Below are 15,855 nucleotides of genomic sequence, written 5' to 3' on the forward strand. Positions count from 1 at the left end.
TGGGGGGAACCGGCACTACCCTCTAGGGGTGGCCTATCACATATATATATAATGAGGTGGTATACAATGTTACAATATACATATGTAAATACAGTCTAACAAGCGAACACAGGGGAGCCGACCCACCGGTCCTTCATGGGGTTTGAGACGGGATCTTGGGTGGGACGGTGTGCCCGAATATAGAGAGAGGAAAGTGGGGGCGATGGGTTGGGCTGGATGACAGAAAGATACGTCCATGGGTAGCTTCTCTCGTGGGTCTTACCGGCAGTAACTGAAAGCGAACGTGGTTGTTCTGTATAGTGCCGGGTCCCGCACGTAAGGCTCTAATAAAGCGCCGATGTGGTAGTGATACCGATGTGGATAAGATGTCTGTCAAGAGAAATAAGATAGTGGGATGATTTTTTAAAAAATATAGAGGATTCTCACGTGAAAGTTCTGCTGCATTCGGCAAGCACGTGTTCTATTTGTTTGAAAGTGAAGATATCCATACTTTACATAACATTTTTAGCACCGGTCTCATATGTAGAGCTACCGAAACCATAATGCACATGGCAACATCATCTTCAATTGCCTTCAAACATATCTTGGGTACACATTGAGAAATATCCATCTGAATCTGGGAATACATGAGGAAACCTCTGCATTGTCTCTATCATCATCAAGACAAAGGGATCTATATAGGGAACATCTTGTTTTGCATCAACATATGTTTTTAGAAGCTGGTGCCGGCACATGGGGCAACTTCCCTTCGTCTCGAGTCACCTCTGCACGCACTGCCCATGAAAGATATGTCTGCACACCGTCTCCATCCAAGCGGTCACCGTGGCCTCCTCCTGACCCAAGCATATGGGACATCCTTCACCACTAGATGGCGCCTCCACTGGTTTGAGCACGTCGGCCGCAGTGGCAGTGGAGAGCTCCTCGAGCTCGTGCTGACGTGGTTCCAAGCCAGAAGTACTCTCTCCATGCTACGAGAACACGACACGGCACTATGGCGAGTTCCTGGCCGGCTGATCGCTGACTTGGGTTTAGGATGACCGGCGCGCAAACTTAGCTCCCACGGTGAAAAGTAAAGTTGGCTTGTGTGGTTATGTGGTTCTTGGAGAGGGCATATATGGATTGGAAAGTTGCGCAACGGGAGCACGAGACGGTCAGTGATCGATGGACGAGCAGGATTTAATTTCAGGGACGACCAACATGTACGAGCGTGACTCGGTCCCAGCCCACACTTGGCCACGCGAGACGAGACGCGGGGTTTCCACGGGACGTACCCGTCGAGCCGCTGGCTCGCAGCCCGTAATGCTGCCAAAAATGCCCTCTCAGCTTTGCCTGTAAACGTCCCGTTGAGCTTCCGTATGTCTAGCATTGCTGCCAAAAATGCTAGACATACGGGTTTCTTTTACTAGAATTTACAGACCAACTCTTCTCCCCTCACTAATCTCTCCCCCCCTGATTTTCAGGGTGGGGCCCGCCTCATCTAATTACCAATTGAAACAGCCCACCTCAGCTTTGCCTGTAAACGTCCCGTTGAGCTTCCGTATGTCTAGCATTGCCGGCTGCCAAAAATGCTAGACATACGGGTTTCTTTTACTAGAATTTACAGACCAACTCTTCTCCCCTCACTAATCTCTCCCCCCCTGATTTTCAGGGTGGGGCCCGCCTCATCTAATTACCAATTGAAACAGCCCACCTCAGCTTTGCCTGTAAACGTCCCGTTGAGCTTCCGTATGTCTAGCATTGCCGCAATGCTGCACCATCCTGAACAAACCTTGAGGCCGCCGGGTCCAGCTTCCTGTTTCCTATATGCACGATATATCTTCAAGAATCATGGCGACGTACGTGATTGTCTCAATGGAGGATGGTTCGGCCCTACGCATGTTTGTCAGGCAGTCCCATGACCTCAGATGATGCGAGGTAACATTCGTGCTGCGAGTTGGCCTCCGTGGGATCATGGGAATTAAGAGCATCTCCAATAGTAAGAGAGTTTTTTAGGACAAGTATTATGCTAGAAGGTGTGAATGAAATCTCCATTGTACTTATTCCAAAAATTGCAAACCCCTGCAAGGTTTCTGATTTCCGCCCTATTAGCTTGTGCAAGGTCATCTACAAGGTGGTCTCTAAGTGTCTTGTGAGTCTACAAGGTGGTCTCTAAGTGTCTTGTGAGTAGGCTTAGGCCTCTTCTAGACGACATTATTTCTCCTGAACAGAGTGCTTTTATTCAAGGAAAGATGATCACGGATAATGCCTTGATTGCTTTCGAGTGTATCCACTACATTAAGCAGGAAAAAGATCCCACAAGAAGTTGTTGTGCTCACAAAATGGACATGTCTAAAGCATATAATAGGGTGGATTGGAGCTTCTTGAGGAAATGATGCAAAAGTTGGGGTTTGCACATCGATGGATTGACTAGATAATGACCTGTGTCACATCGGTGCGATATTCTGTTAAATTAAATGGGACCCTCTTAGATTCATTTGCACCATCGCATGGCCTATTGCAAGGTGATCCTCTCTCCCCATTTTATTTTTTGTTCGTTGCTGACGGTCTCTCTGCACTACTGAGGAACAAGGTGGATATGAGTAATATTACACGGTAGGTTACAGTTGGATTTGGTTTTGGACTGTGTGTAGACAGAGTAGGAGTTGTGTCCCAATAGGACACATGTATCCTATACCTCTTATATATATCGGGGATAGACACACGATGTAAACTATGCCAACATAATAGCACAGGCACGCGGGGGAGCCGACGGCGTGTGCCCGTGCCCGGGCGGCCAGGATGCGGTATTGTAGCGGTGTCATGGGGAGGAGCGCCCTTAGTCATGACCCGGGGATGTAGCTATATCGGTGAACCTCGTTAACAAATTTCAGTGTCGTGCTCGTGTGATTGCTTGGTCCTCGAATGATCGAGGTATGCCTCGGATTTATTCTAACAAATGGTATCATGAACAAGGTTCGAAGAGGGCGTGGAAGTTGATTTAGAGAAAAGCGATGGAGACCAGCGGCTGTGGAGGCACGACGACCGTGCGGCAGCGATCGGAGATCATCACGTTTTAAGCAATCGAAAGCATCAGCGGTGTTCTATGCGTGTGCGATGGGAGGAGAAAGTCTCGGCGAGATCGATCGATCGGATCGTCAAGCAGCAGGAGTTTGGTTCGATCCCAAGTGCGCATGGTGGCTGGTGACCTAGCATAAGACTGCGGCGCGATCGCTTGGGCGAGCGATGAAGCGCGTGAGCTCGGGCACGTGGCCGGGCAGCAGCATCGGCCGAGGCCTAGTGGAGCGCTCGCACGTGCTCTGGCCAAGCCGAACAGTGCAGGTAGTACCAAGTGGCCGCTGGGTCAAGGCGTGGCTGCCCAAGAGGTGTACGTGAACGGAGCAGCAAGGGCGTGAGGCCGATGCAGCACTAGTGTAAGGCCAACTCCACCGCACGATCCCAAACGGACGTCCGGATTGGCCGGATTTTGTCCGTTTGGGGGCGCCGATGGATACGCCCGTGTCCGGTTGTGTTCATTGGGTCGTGCGTGCGCCTACCACGCGGCCGCACCCCAAATCACGTCCGTGTCAGGAAAACATAAAAAAATGACTAAAAAGTAAAAAAACGCAGTTTAATAAAAGATAAAACTTAGTTAGGGGGGTCCATGGCCGCAAAACGGCCCAATTTCGTCACATTAATAATTAAACATAAAAAAGAAAAAAAAACGGTCTCCGTCGGCGTGCTCCTGCCCGTGCCCGTCGCTGACGAGGTCGACGTAGGCCGGCGTCGTCCACAGGTGGGCCAGCGGTGCATGCGGTGCCTGGTAGACGGGGGCGGGCTGGATGGCGGGAGGTGCCTGCAACACCTCCTCCCGTGGCGACCCCCTCCCGCTCCGATGACTGCGGCGGAGTGGCGCGCCAGTCCACGCCCAGGCAGGCGGCCATCTTCGGAGCAGTGCAGGACCAGGCCCACCCCGTGCCCACCAGCTGCTGGAAGGCGGCCGCCGGCTCCTCCTCCATGGCGTCCTCCCTCCTCTCCTCCGTCAAGGCCGCCATCTGCAGCTCCGGGAAGGCCACGTCGCCGGCGGCAGACAGTGCCATGGCCTCCTCCAAGCCGTCCCATTGCCGCTCGTCGTGCGTGCGCATGGAGTCCTCCATGACACGCTGCACGAGACAGGCTTCCTCCTCCGCCGTCATGCGAGGAGGTGGTGGTGGCGATGGAGACGGCGACGGCGTGGGCGTGAGGCCGCGCACCACCCTACGCCCACGCTCCTGGGGAGAACCGCTGGGCGCTCTGGGCGTGGCCGCCGTGGCCCCATCGACGTGCCGGCGAAATAGGACGCCCGCCGCGCGTCGTGCTCATCGCGGAATCAGGTGTCCCACAATGGCGAGTCGGGGGCGTACCTGGGGTCGTAGTAGAGGTCGTCCGGGAGGAGGCGGCGGCGGCGCTCGATCTCCTGGCGGCGCGCACGACCGGTCATCGGGATCGGCGGGATCGGCACGCGGTCGGCCGACAAATGCCAGTTGTTGGGGAGGTGGGCGTCGCTCCAGGGGATCGGCGTCCTCGTCTCCCAATAACGACGGCACACCTCAGCGCGGATGTAGTGCCGGTCGCGCTCGCCGGCGGACGCGGGGGCGATGGAGAACGCGGGCGGCGAGGGGGCCCGGCGTGGTGGCGATGGCGAGGCCGGCTCCTCCTTCTTCACCGAGCCGCGGCGACGCCCCGACGAGGAGCCAGCCTCGCGGTCGTGCTTGCCTTTGCGGCCGTAGTTCCAGAGCCCCATGGCTGCGGGGCGGCCGGCCGACGAGTTCTTGGCTAGGGTTTGGGGCCTGGGGCTGTCGGGTTTCGAGGAGGCCGCGGGGTGGCGTGGGGCAGTGTGGACGACGACCGGTCCACGCTTCCCACTTAAAGAAGGACGGCGACCCTTTCATGTGTGGATGACAGGTGGGGTCGCCCGCCCGTGCGCATTGATGTGGACGGGAGGAAGGTAGGTGGCCGCCTGCCACACGGCCCCGACGCGGACGAGGGCGCGTCCGTTTGGTGTCCGCCGCGACCCAAACCCGGCGCAAGTTTGCGCTCGGAATGGGTCGGCCCGAACATAAAACGGTCAGGATGGGTCCGGGCCATCGCGCGCTGGGCCGCCTCCTTTGTTCTTTTTACCCCAAACGGACCGGGACGAACAGGATAGGGTCGCGCGGTGGAGTTGACGTAAAATGCACGGGGATCCCACGTGTAGCACGTGGCTGAAGGGACGTGGTCCATCAGGAACTTGTGGCCGGATCGGAAAGGCTTTGACAGGAGCTGTACGAGTTGGCTAGACAAAGCCCGCAGGAAAGCCAGATGTGAGGCGTGAGATTTGTTTGTGAAAAAAGGCACGTGCATGGAGGCTAGAAGAAAATTAATCAGCGAAGGGAAGTATACATGGGTAGCTTTGCATCTGGTGGCAGTTACGTTGGCTGAAAAAGGCAACATCAAGCATCGGGGATTGTGCCAAGAGAAGCACCACCACGTGAGGACCAAAGATTAACTATATATTATACTCTGGTCAGAAGATTAGCTATGACCGGTGATGGAGGGCGATGGAGAGGCGACTCTGTCGCCCCTGCCGGAACCACCACCCCCGCCACTTCCGTCCTTGGAAGAGCTGCGGTCGGCAGCACGGGTGACGCCCGCGGCGGCGCAGGAGCCGACGCCCTGCCCGGTTCTTCGAGGAATTTCCTCGACGACGGATCGGGTCGGGGGTTCTTGCATCCAACCAAGTGGCGAGTTCATTACGAAGACGTTCGGATGGCCGGGCATTGGAATGGTGGATCGATCTACTCGCACCCTTCCAGATGGATGACGATTAGAGATCATGAAGGGGAGATCTTGGCCGATCGACATCTGGAGGCCGATGAGAAGATCGCCATAGGTATGCGTATTTTGATTGATATTTATCAGATTTAGGTTCTTGAATGTGTGCAGGAGCCTGTGGACGGGGAAGATCGAATTGAGGTCGTGGATCTTACGATGGAGCTGGAAGGATCGAAGCCCCGGCCGCGGTTTGGGGGACGCTTCTGGATTCTTGCCGACGAGGAGGAGGATGATGATGATCTGCCGGTCTCGTCGGATCTGCCGTTTTCTCGGCTAGGCTTGGTGATACGTCTCCAATGTATCTATAATTTTTGATTGTTTCATGCTATTATATTACCCCCTTTGGATGTTTATGGACTTTATTTTACACATTTACATCATTTTTGGGACTAACCTACTAACCGAAGGTCCAGCCCGTATTGCTGTTTTTTTGCCTATTTCAGTATTTCAAAGAAAAGGAATATCAAACGAAGTCCAAACAGAATGAAACCTTCGGGAGTCTAATTTTTGGAACGAACGTGATCCAGAGGACTTGGAATGCAAGTCAAGAAGCAGCCGAGGCGGCCACGAGAGGGTAGGGCGCGCCCCCTATAGGGCGCGCCCTACTGTCTCGTGGGCCCCTCGGGCGGCCGCCGACGTACTTCTTCCTCCTATATAAGCCTACGTACCCCGAAAACATCCAAGGAGCCAACGAAACACAATTTCCACCGCAGTAACCTTTTGTATCCGCGAGATCCCATCTTGGAGCCTTCGTCGGCGTTCTGCCGGAGGGGGAATCGACCACGGAGTGCTTCTACATCAACACCATAGCCCTCCGATGAGTTGTGAGTAGTTTATCACAGACCTTTGGGTCCATATTTATTAGCTAGATGGCTTCTTCTCTCTTTTTGAATCTCAATACAATGTTCTCCCCCTCTTTTGTGGAGATCTATTTGATGTAAACTCTTTTTACGGTGTGTTTGTCGAGATCCGATGAATTGTGGGTTTATGATCAAGTTTATCTATGAGAAATATTTGAATCTCCTCTGAATTCTTTTATGTATGATTGAATTATCTTTGCAAGTATCTTCGACTTATCAGTTTGGTTTGGCCTACTAGATTGATCTTTCTTGCCATGGGAGAAGTGCTTAGCTTTGGGTTCAATCTTGCGGTGTCCTTACCCAGTGACAGAAAGGGTTGTAAGGCACGTATTGTATTGTTGCCATCGAGGATAAAAAGATGTGGTTTATATCATATTGCATGAGTTTATCCCTCTACATCATGTCATCTTGCTTAATGCGTTACTCTGTTCTTTATGAACTTAATACTCTAGATGCAGGCAGAAGTCGATCGATGTGTGGAGTAATAGTAGTAGATGCAGGCAAGAGTCGGTCTACTTGTTGCAGACGTGATGCCTATATACATGATCATGCCTAGATAATCTCATAATTATTCGCTTTTCTATCAATTGCTCGACAGTAATTTGTTCACCCACCGTAATACTTATGCTATCTTGGGAGAAGCCTCTAGTGAAACCTATGGCCCTCCGGGTCTATCTCTTATCATATTTGCTTCCAATCTACTTTTATTTGCATCTTTACTTTTTGCATCTATATTATAAAATACCAAAAATATATTTATCTTATCATACTATCTCTATTATATCTCACTTTCGCAAGTGGCCATGAAGGGATTGACAACCCCTTTATTGCATTGGTTGCAAGTTCTTTATTTGTTTGTGTAGGTGGGTGGGACTTTTGAGGAGCCTCCTACTGGATTGATACCTTGGTTCTCAAAAACTGAAGGAAATACTTACGCTACTATTGCTGCATCACCCTTTCCTCTTCAAGGAAAACCAACGCAAGCTCAAGATGTAGCAAGAAGGATTTCTGGCGCCGTTGCCGGGGAGGTCTTTGCTCAAGTCAAGACATACCAAGTACCCATCACAAACTCATCTCCCTCGCATTTACATTAATTGCCATTTGCCTCTCATTTTCCTCTCCCCCACTTCACCCTTGCCGTTTTATTCGCCCTCTCTTTCCTAATCTCTCCCTCTCTTTTCCGTTTGCCTTCCCGTTGCCATGTGCCTTCTATATGCTTGCATCTTTGCTTTCTGAAAATCTATTGATATGGATCCACTTAAAGTGTTCTACTTGGATCATCTTTGATCCTTATGTGCTCGTGCTGAAACCCCAACTAGCTTAGTTGATGGGAAATCTTTAGATGAGCATGCTCATTTTGTGCGTCATCATTTGTCTAAAAAAGGGAAGGTCTTATGGTATCATATAAATAGTTTGCTATGCTATGCTTCGAATCTTTGTGAAATTTGTGATTTTACTTGTTGCTCTAAGAACCCTAAAAAACACCTTCCCTACCTATGTGAGTTCAATGATAATGAAATCTTATCTTCTTATGCAAAGGGTGTTTATAGTTACTATGATATCGAACAAATAGAAGAATTTGTCGTTTTTAAGGGTGCTCATGAAGTTGGTTCTTTGATTGAAAAGTATGATTTTACTCTCAACAAGTCTGAAAATTCCGTCATACTTAAATATTGCAATGAAAACTTTGCTCATAATGTCTATGTCCAAGAATTTATTGAAAGAATGACCGTTGGTTTGGAAGAAAATAATGATATGCATGAATCTATAGATAATGATGATTCCGATGATTTGGTTAAAATATCCCTTGACGAACATGATGCTTGCTATTCTTGTGGCCATGATGCCAATATTTGTGAATATGAATTTGCTATAGTTCCTTACGTTAAACGTGGGATCGTTGCTATTGCACCCATACTTGGTAGTTCCTTCGATGAAAAGCAATCGATTGCAATGATTTTACTATAAATTCTCTTGATGTCAATTGTGCTAATAATATGCAAAACCCTAAGCTTGGGGATGCTAGTTTTGCTATGTTTACTACTTGTTGCAATGATCATGATTGGGGTGATTCTTCTTATGTTCTTGAAAACTGTTTTAGCCCCATGATGAATATGAGATTGATAATAGTGTTTTCAATAATAATGAAAGTGGGTTTGGAAGAGTGTCAACTTTAGATCTCACATATTTGTAGTATGTTGAATCTTATGATATTTTTGATAAAAGTGGGTTTGGAGAGGTCATGACTTTAGTTAATGTTAATCCCACTATCTTGGAAGAGTGTCAACTTTGCATGCATGTGGATCGTGTTGAGAATATGTTTTGTGATAGCTATATTGTTGAATTTTCTTATGATCCTATATGTAATTATTATGAGAGAGGAAAATATGGTTGTAGAAATTTTCATGTTACTAAATTACCTCTCGTCATGTTGAGATTGCTATCGTCTCTTTGTTCTTCCTTGCATATGCTAGTTTTTGCTTGCCTTGATAATTTGTTTGCTTACAAGATGCCTATGCATAGGAAGTATGTTAGACTTAAGTGTGTTTGTCACATGTTTTATGATGCTCTCTTTGTGCTTCAATTCTTGTCTTTCATGTGAGCATTATTGAAATCTCAATGCCTAGCTAAAAAGGCTTTAAAGAAAAGCGCTTGTTGGGAGACAACCCAATATTTTTCCTTGCTGTTATTTAATAAATTTTGCGCCTACCTTCTGTTTAGATGTTTTTTATGTTTTAATTAGTGTTTGTGCCAAGTAGAACCTATAGGATAACCTATGATGATAGTTGATTTAATTCTGCTGAAAAACAAAAACTTTTCACGCACGAATTTAGTTTTGTTAAATCACAGAAACGTGCTTTTGCGTTGATTCTTTTTGCTGCTCATCAATAGACAAATGTTCCAGGACTTCCTATTTTGATAGGAGTTTTAGAGTCCTAGAAGTTTGCGTTAGTTACAGATTGCTACAGACTGTTCTGTTTTTGACAGATTCTGTTTTTTCGTGTGTTGTTTGCTTATTTTGATGCATCTATGGCTAGTAAAATAGTTTATAAACCATAGAGAAGTTGGAATATAGTAGGTTTAACACCAAAATAAATAAAGAATTAGTTCATTATAGTACCTTATGTGGTGGTTTTGTTTTCTTTCACTAACGGAGCTTATAAGATTTCCTGTTGAGTTTTGTGTTGTGAAGTTTTCAAGTTTTGGGTAAAGCTTTTATGGACCATGGAATAAGGAGTGACAAGAGCCTAAGCTTGGGGATGCCCATGGCACCCCAAGATATTCAAGGATAGCCAAAAGCCTAAGCTTGGGGATGCCCCGGGAAGGCATCCCCTCTTTCGTCTTCGTTCATTGGTAACTTTACTTGGAGCTATATTTTTATTCGCCACATGATATGTGTTTTGCTTGGAGCGTCGTGTATTATATTAGTCTTTGCTTTTTAGTTTACCACAATCATCCTTGTTGTATACACCTTTTGGGAGAAGCCCACTTGATTAGAATTTGCTAGAATACTCTATGTGCTTCACTTATATCTTTTAGAGCACGGCGGTGGATTAATTTTGAAGAAATTGCTAGTCTCTCATGCTTCACTTATATTATTTTGAGAGTCTTTTAGAACAGCATAGTATTTGCTATGGTTACAAATTTGGTCCTAGAATTATGAGCATCCAAGTTGGGTATAATAAAAACTATCATAGAAAGTGAATTGGATGCTATGATCAATTTGATACTTGATAATTGTTTTGAGATATGGAGGTAGTGATATTAAAGTCATGCTAGTTGAGGTGATTATGAAAAATACTTGTGTTGAGGTTTGTGATTCCCGTAGCATGCACGTATGGTGAACCGCTTTGTGATGAAGTTGGAGCACAGTTTTATTTATTGATTGTCTTCCTTATGAGTGGCGGTCGGGGACGAGCGATGGTCTTTTCCTACCAATCTATCCCCCTAGGAGCATGCGTGTAGTACTTTGTTTTTGATGACTTCTAGATTTTTGCAACAAGTATATGAGTTCTTTTGACTAATGTTGAGTCCATGGATTATACGCACCCTCACCCTTCCACCATTGCTAGCCTCTCTTGTGCCGCGCAACTCTCACCGGTACCATACACCCACCATATACCTTCCTCAAAACAGCCACCATACCTACCTATTATGGCATTTCCAAAGCCATTCCGAGATATATTGCCGCGCAACTTTCCACCGTCCCATTCATATGACACACATTACTTTTGTCATATTGCTCTTTGCATGATCATGTAGTTGACATTGTATTTGTGGCAAGGCCACCTTCATAATTTTCATACATGTCGCTCTTGATTCATTGCATATCCCGGTACACCGCTGGAGGCACTCATATAGAGTCATATCTTGTTCTAGATTTGAGTTGTAATTCTTGAGTTGTAAATCAATAAAAGTGTGATGATCTTCATTATTAGAGCATTGTCCTAGTGAGGAAAGGATGATGAAGACTATGATTCCCCCACAAGTCGGGATGAGACTTCGGACTTTACAAAAAGAAAAAAAAGGGAAAAAAAGAAAGGCCAAGAAAAAAAAGGCCAAATAAAAAAAGAAAAAAGGGAGAAAAAGAAAAAGAAAAAAAATAAAATGAGAGAAAAAGAGAGAAAGGACAATGCTACTATCTCTTTTTCCACAATTGTGCTTCAAAGTAGCACCATGATCTTCATGATAGAGAGTCTCATATGTTGTCACTTTCATATACTAGTGGGAATTTTTCATTATAGAACTTGGCTTGTATATTCCAATGATGGGCTTCCTCAAAATGCCCTAGGTCTTCGTGAGCAAGCGAGTTGGATGCACACCCACTTAGTTTCTTTTATTGAGCTTTCACATATTTATAGCTCTAGTGCATTCGTTGCATGGCAATCCCTACTCACTCACATTGATATCTGCTAATGGGCATCTCCATAGCCCGTTGATACGCCTAGTTGACGTGAGACTATCTTCTCCTTTTTTGTCTTCTCCACAACCACCATTCTATTCCACATATAGTGCTATGTCCATGGCTCACGCTCATGTATTGCATGAAAGTTGAAAAAGTTTGAGATTATTAAAGTATGAAACAATTGCTTGACTTGTCATCAGGGTTGTGCATGATTAAATACTTTGTGTGATGAAGATAGAGAAACAGCCAGACTATATGATTTTGTACGGATAACTTTCTTTGGCCATGTTATTTTGAGAAGACATGATTACTTTGATTAGTATGCTTGAAGTATCACTATTTTTATGTCAATATGAACTTTTATTTTGTATCATTTGGATCTGACCATTCATGCCTCAATAAAGAAAATTACATTGAGAATTATGCTAGGTAGCATTCCACATCAAAAATTCTTCTTTTATCATTTACCTACTCGAGGATGAGCATGAATTAAGCTTGGGGTTGCTTGATACGTCTCCAACGTATCTATAATTTTTGATTGTTTCATGCTATTATATTACCCCTTTTGGATGTTTATGGGCTTTATTTTACACATTTATATCATTTTTCGGACTAACCTACTAACGTAGGCCCAGCCCGTATTGCTGTTTTTTTTGCCCATTTCAGTATTTCGAAGAAAAGGAATATCAAACGGAGTCCAAACGGAATGAAACCTTCGGGAGCGTGATTTTTGGAACGAACGTGATCCAGAGGAGTTGGAGTGCAAGTCAAGAAGTAGCCGAGGCGGCCACGAGAGGGTAGGGCGCGCCCCCCTATAGGGCGCGCCCCCCTGTCTCGTGGGCCCCTCGGACGGCCACCAACGTACTTATTCCTCCTATATAAGCCTACGTACCCCGAAAACATCCAGGGAGCCAACGAAACACAATTTCCACCGCCGTAACCTTCTGTATCCGCGAGATCCCATCTTGGAGCCTTCGTCGGCATTCTGCCGGAGAGGGAATCGACCACGGAGGGCTTCTACATCAACACCATAGTCCCTCCGACGAGTTGTGACTAGTTTAATGATACGTCTCCGTTGTATCTATAATTTTTGATTGTTCCATGCCAATATTCTTCAACTTTCATATACTTTTGGCAACGTTTTATACTATTTTTTGGAACTAACATATTGATCCAGTGCCCAGTGCTAGTTCCTGTCTGTTGCATGTTTTATGTTTCGCAGAAACCCAATATCAAACGGAATCCAAATGGGATAAAAATGGACGGAGAATTATTTTGGAATATTTGGGATTTTCCGGAGGAAGAATCAATGCGAAACGGTGTCCGGGGTGGCCACGAGACAGGGGGGCGCGCCCTCCCCCCCTGGGTGCACCCTGGACTCTCGTGGGCCACCCGTAAGGCAGTTGGCGCTCTTCTTTTGCCGCAAGAAAGCTAATTTTATGTCAAAAATCTGGGCGAAAGATTCACCCCAATCGGAGTTACGGATCTCCAGATATAAAAGAAACGGTGAAGGGGTAGAATCAGAGAACGCAGAAACAGAAAGATAGATCCAATCTCGGAGGGGCTCTCGCCCCTCCCAAGTCATGGGAGCCAAGGACCAGAGGGGAAACCCTACTCAGATCTAGGGAGAAGGTCAAGGAAGAAGAAGAAGAAGAAGGGGGGCTCTCTCCCCCTTGCTTCCGGTGGCGCCGGAACGCCGCCGGGGGCCATCATCATCACCGCGATCTTCACCAACACCACTGTCATCTTCACCAACCTCTCCATCACCTTCCCCCCTCTATCTATAGCGGTCCACTGTCCCGCAACCCGCTGTACCCTCTACTTGAACATGGTGCTTTATGCTTCATATTATTTTCCAATGATGTGTTGCCATCCTATGATGTCTGAGTAGATTTTTGTTGTCCTATTGGTGGTTGATGAATTGCTATGATTGATTTAATTTGCTTGTGGTTATGTTGCTGTCCTTTGGTGCCCATCATATGAGCGCGCGCGTGGATCACACCATAGGGTTAGTTGTATGTTGATAGGACTATGTATTGGAGGGCAAGAGTGACAGAAGCTTCAGCCTGGCATAGAAATTGATACATACGGGATTGAAGGGGGACCAATATATCTTAATGCTATGGTTGGGTTTTACCTTAATGAACGTTAGTAGTTGCGGACTGCTTGCTAATAGTTCCAATCATAAGTGCATAGAATTCCAAGTCAGGGATGACATGCTAGTAGTGGCCTCTCCCACATAAAACTTGCTATCGGTCTAGTAACGTAGTCAATTGCTTAGGGACACTTCCACAACTCCTACCACCACTTTTCCACACTCGCTCTATTTACTTTATTGCATCTTTATCTAAACAGCCCCTAGTTTTTGTTTACGCATTCTTTATTATCTTGCAAACCTATCCAACAACACCTACAAAGTACTTCTAGTTTCATACTTGTTCTAGGTAAAGCGAACGTCAAGCGTGCGTAGAGTCGTATCAGTGGCCGATAGGACTTGAGAGAGTATTTGTTATACCTTTAGCTCCTCGTTGGGTTCGACACTCTTACTTATCGAAAGAGGCTACAACTGTCCCGTATACTTGCGGGTTATCAAGACCTTTTTCTGGCGCCGTTGCCGGGGAGTCATAGCGTGGGGTGAATATTCTCGTGTGTGCTTGTTTGCTTTATCACTAAGTAATTTTTATTTGCTGTTCTTAGTTGTTTTCTATCTTTAGCTATGGGTAGGAAACGTAAAATACCAAAAAAATTAGTTGTACCTACTAACCAGTGGTTGAAGAACCACTCAAAATCTATCACACTCCTGAAGCTTTTTACTTGGATCATCTTCGATCCCTTTGTGCTCGTGCTGAAACCCCCACTAGTTTAGTTGAGGGCAAATCTTTAGATGAGCATGCTTGTTTTGTGCGACACCGTATATCTGAAAAAGGGAAACTATTATGGGATCAAATTCAACGTTTGCAATGCTATGCTTGGAATTTATGTGAAATATATGAGTTTACTTGTTGTTCTGAAGACCCTAAGAAACACCTACCCTATCAATGCTTGTTTAGTGATAATGGAATCGTATCTTCGTATGCTAAGGGTGTTTACAATTACTATGATGTTCAACAAATTGAAGAATTTGTTGCTTTTAAAGGTGCTTATGAGATTGCCTCTTTGATTGAAAAGTATGATGCTACTCTTTACAAATCTGAAAATTTTGCCATATTTCAATATTGTTATGATAATTATGCTTCTAATGCCTATGTTAAACCATATATTGAGGACTTCTCCGCTGTCCAAGAAGAGACTAATATTTTGCAGGAAGCTATGGAAGAAGAAATTGATGAAACAGTGAGCTCATTGGATGAAAAAGATGATGAGGAGAGCGAAGAACAAAAGGAGGAAGAGCGGATTAGCTACCCGTGCCCACCTTCTAATGAGAGTAACCCTCCAACTCATACATTATTTAATTCCCCTTCGTGCTTACCGAAGGATGATTGCTATGATGATTGCTATGATCCCGTTGATTCTCTTGAAATATCCCTTTTTGATGATACTTGATATGCTTGTGGTCAAGATGCCAATATGAATTGTGCTTATGGAGATGAACTTGCTATAGTTCCTTATGTTAAACATGAAATTGTTGCTATTGCACCCACGCATGATAGTCCTATTATCTTTTTGAATTCTCCAAACTACACTATATCGGAGAAGTTTGTGCTTATTAAGGATTATATTGATGGGTTGCCTTTTACCATTGCACATGATGATTTTGATGAATATAATATGCATGTGCTTGCTGCTCCTACTTGCAATTATTATGAGAGAGGAACTCTATCTCCGCCTCTTTATGTTTCCAATATGATAGAATTGCAGGAAACTGTTTATACTATGCATTGGCCTTTACTATGTGTGCATGAATTGTTATTTTATGACATGCTGATGCATAGGAAGAGAGTTATACTTCGTTGTTGCATGATATATGTTACTTTGTGCTCACTACTAAATTACAAATCATTGTTAATTAAAATTGGCTTTGATATACCTTGGGATCCGGGTGGATCATTACTTGAGCACTAATGCCTAGCTTAATGGCTTTAAAGAAGCGCTGCCAGGGAGACAACCCGAAAGTTTTAGAGAGTCATTTATTTCTGTTGAATGCTTTTATATAGTTTAAAAACAAAAAAATAAAGAGGGAAACCTAAAAACTTTTCAAAAAGGAAAGTGAAAGTAAGAGAGACAAGCATTGTTGAAGTGGGAGAGCTCCTTGAACTTTGT

At 45.6% G+C, this 15,855-nt stretch overlaps 1 pseudogene; it reads left to right on the forward strand.

Annotated features, from left to right (window-relative positions):
- Positions 1-5,545: 5,545 nt before the first annotated feature.
- LOC123067414 (uncharacterized) overlaps positions 5,546-15,855 on the forward strand; it is an 89,751-nt pseudogene continuing 79,441 nt past the window's right edge.

The sequence above is a fragment of the Triticum aestivum genome, chromosome 3B, assembly GCF_018294505.1.
Source record: "Triticum aestivum cultivar Chinese Spring chromosome 3B, IWGSC CS RefSeq v2.1, whole genome shotgun sequence".
In the NCBI taxonomy this organism is placed as follows: Eukaryota; Viridiplantae; Streptophyta; class Magnoliopsida; order Poales; family Poaceae; genus Triticum; species Triticum aestivum.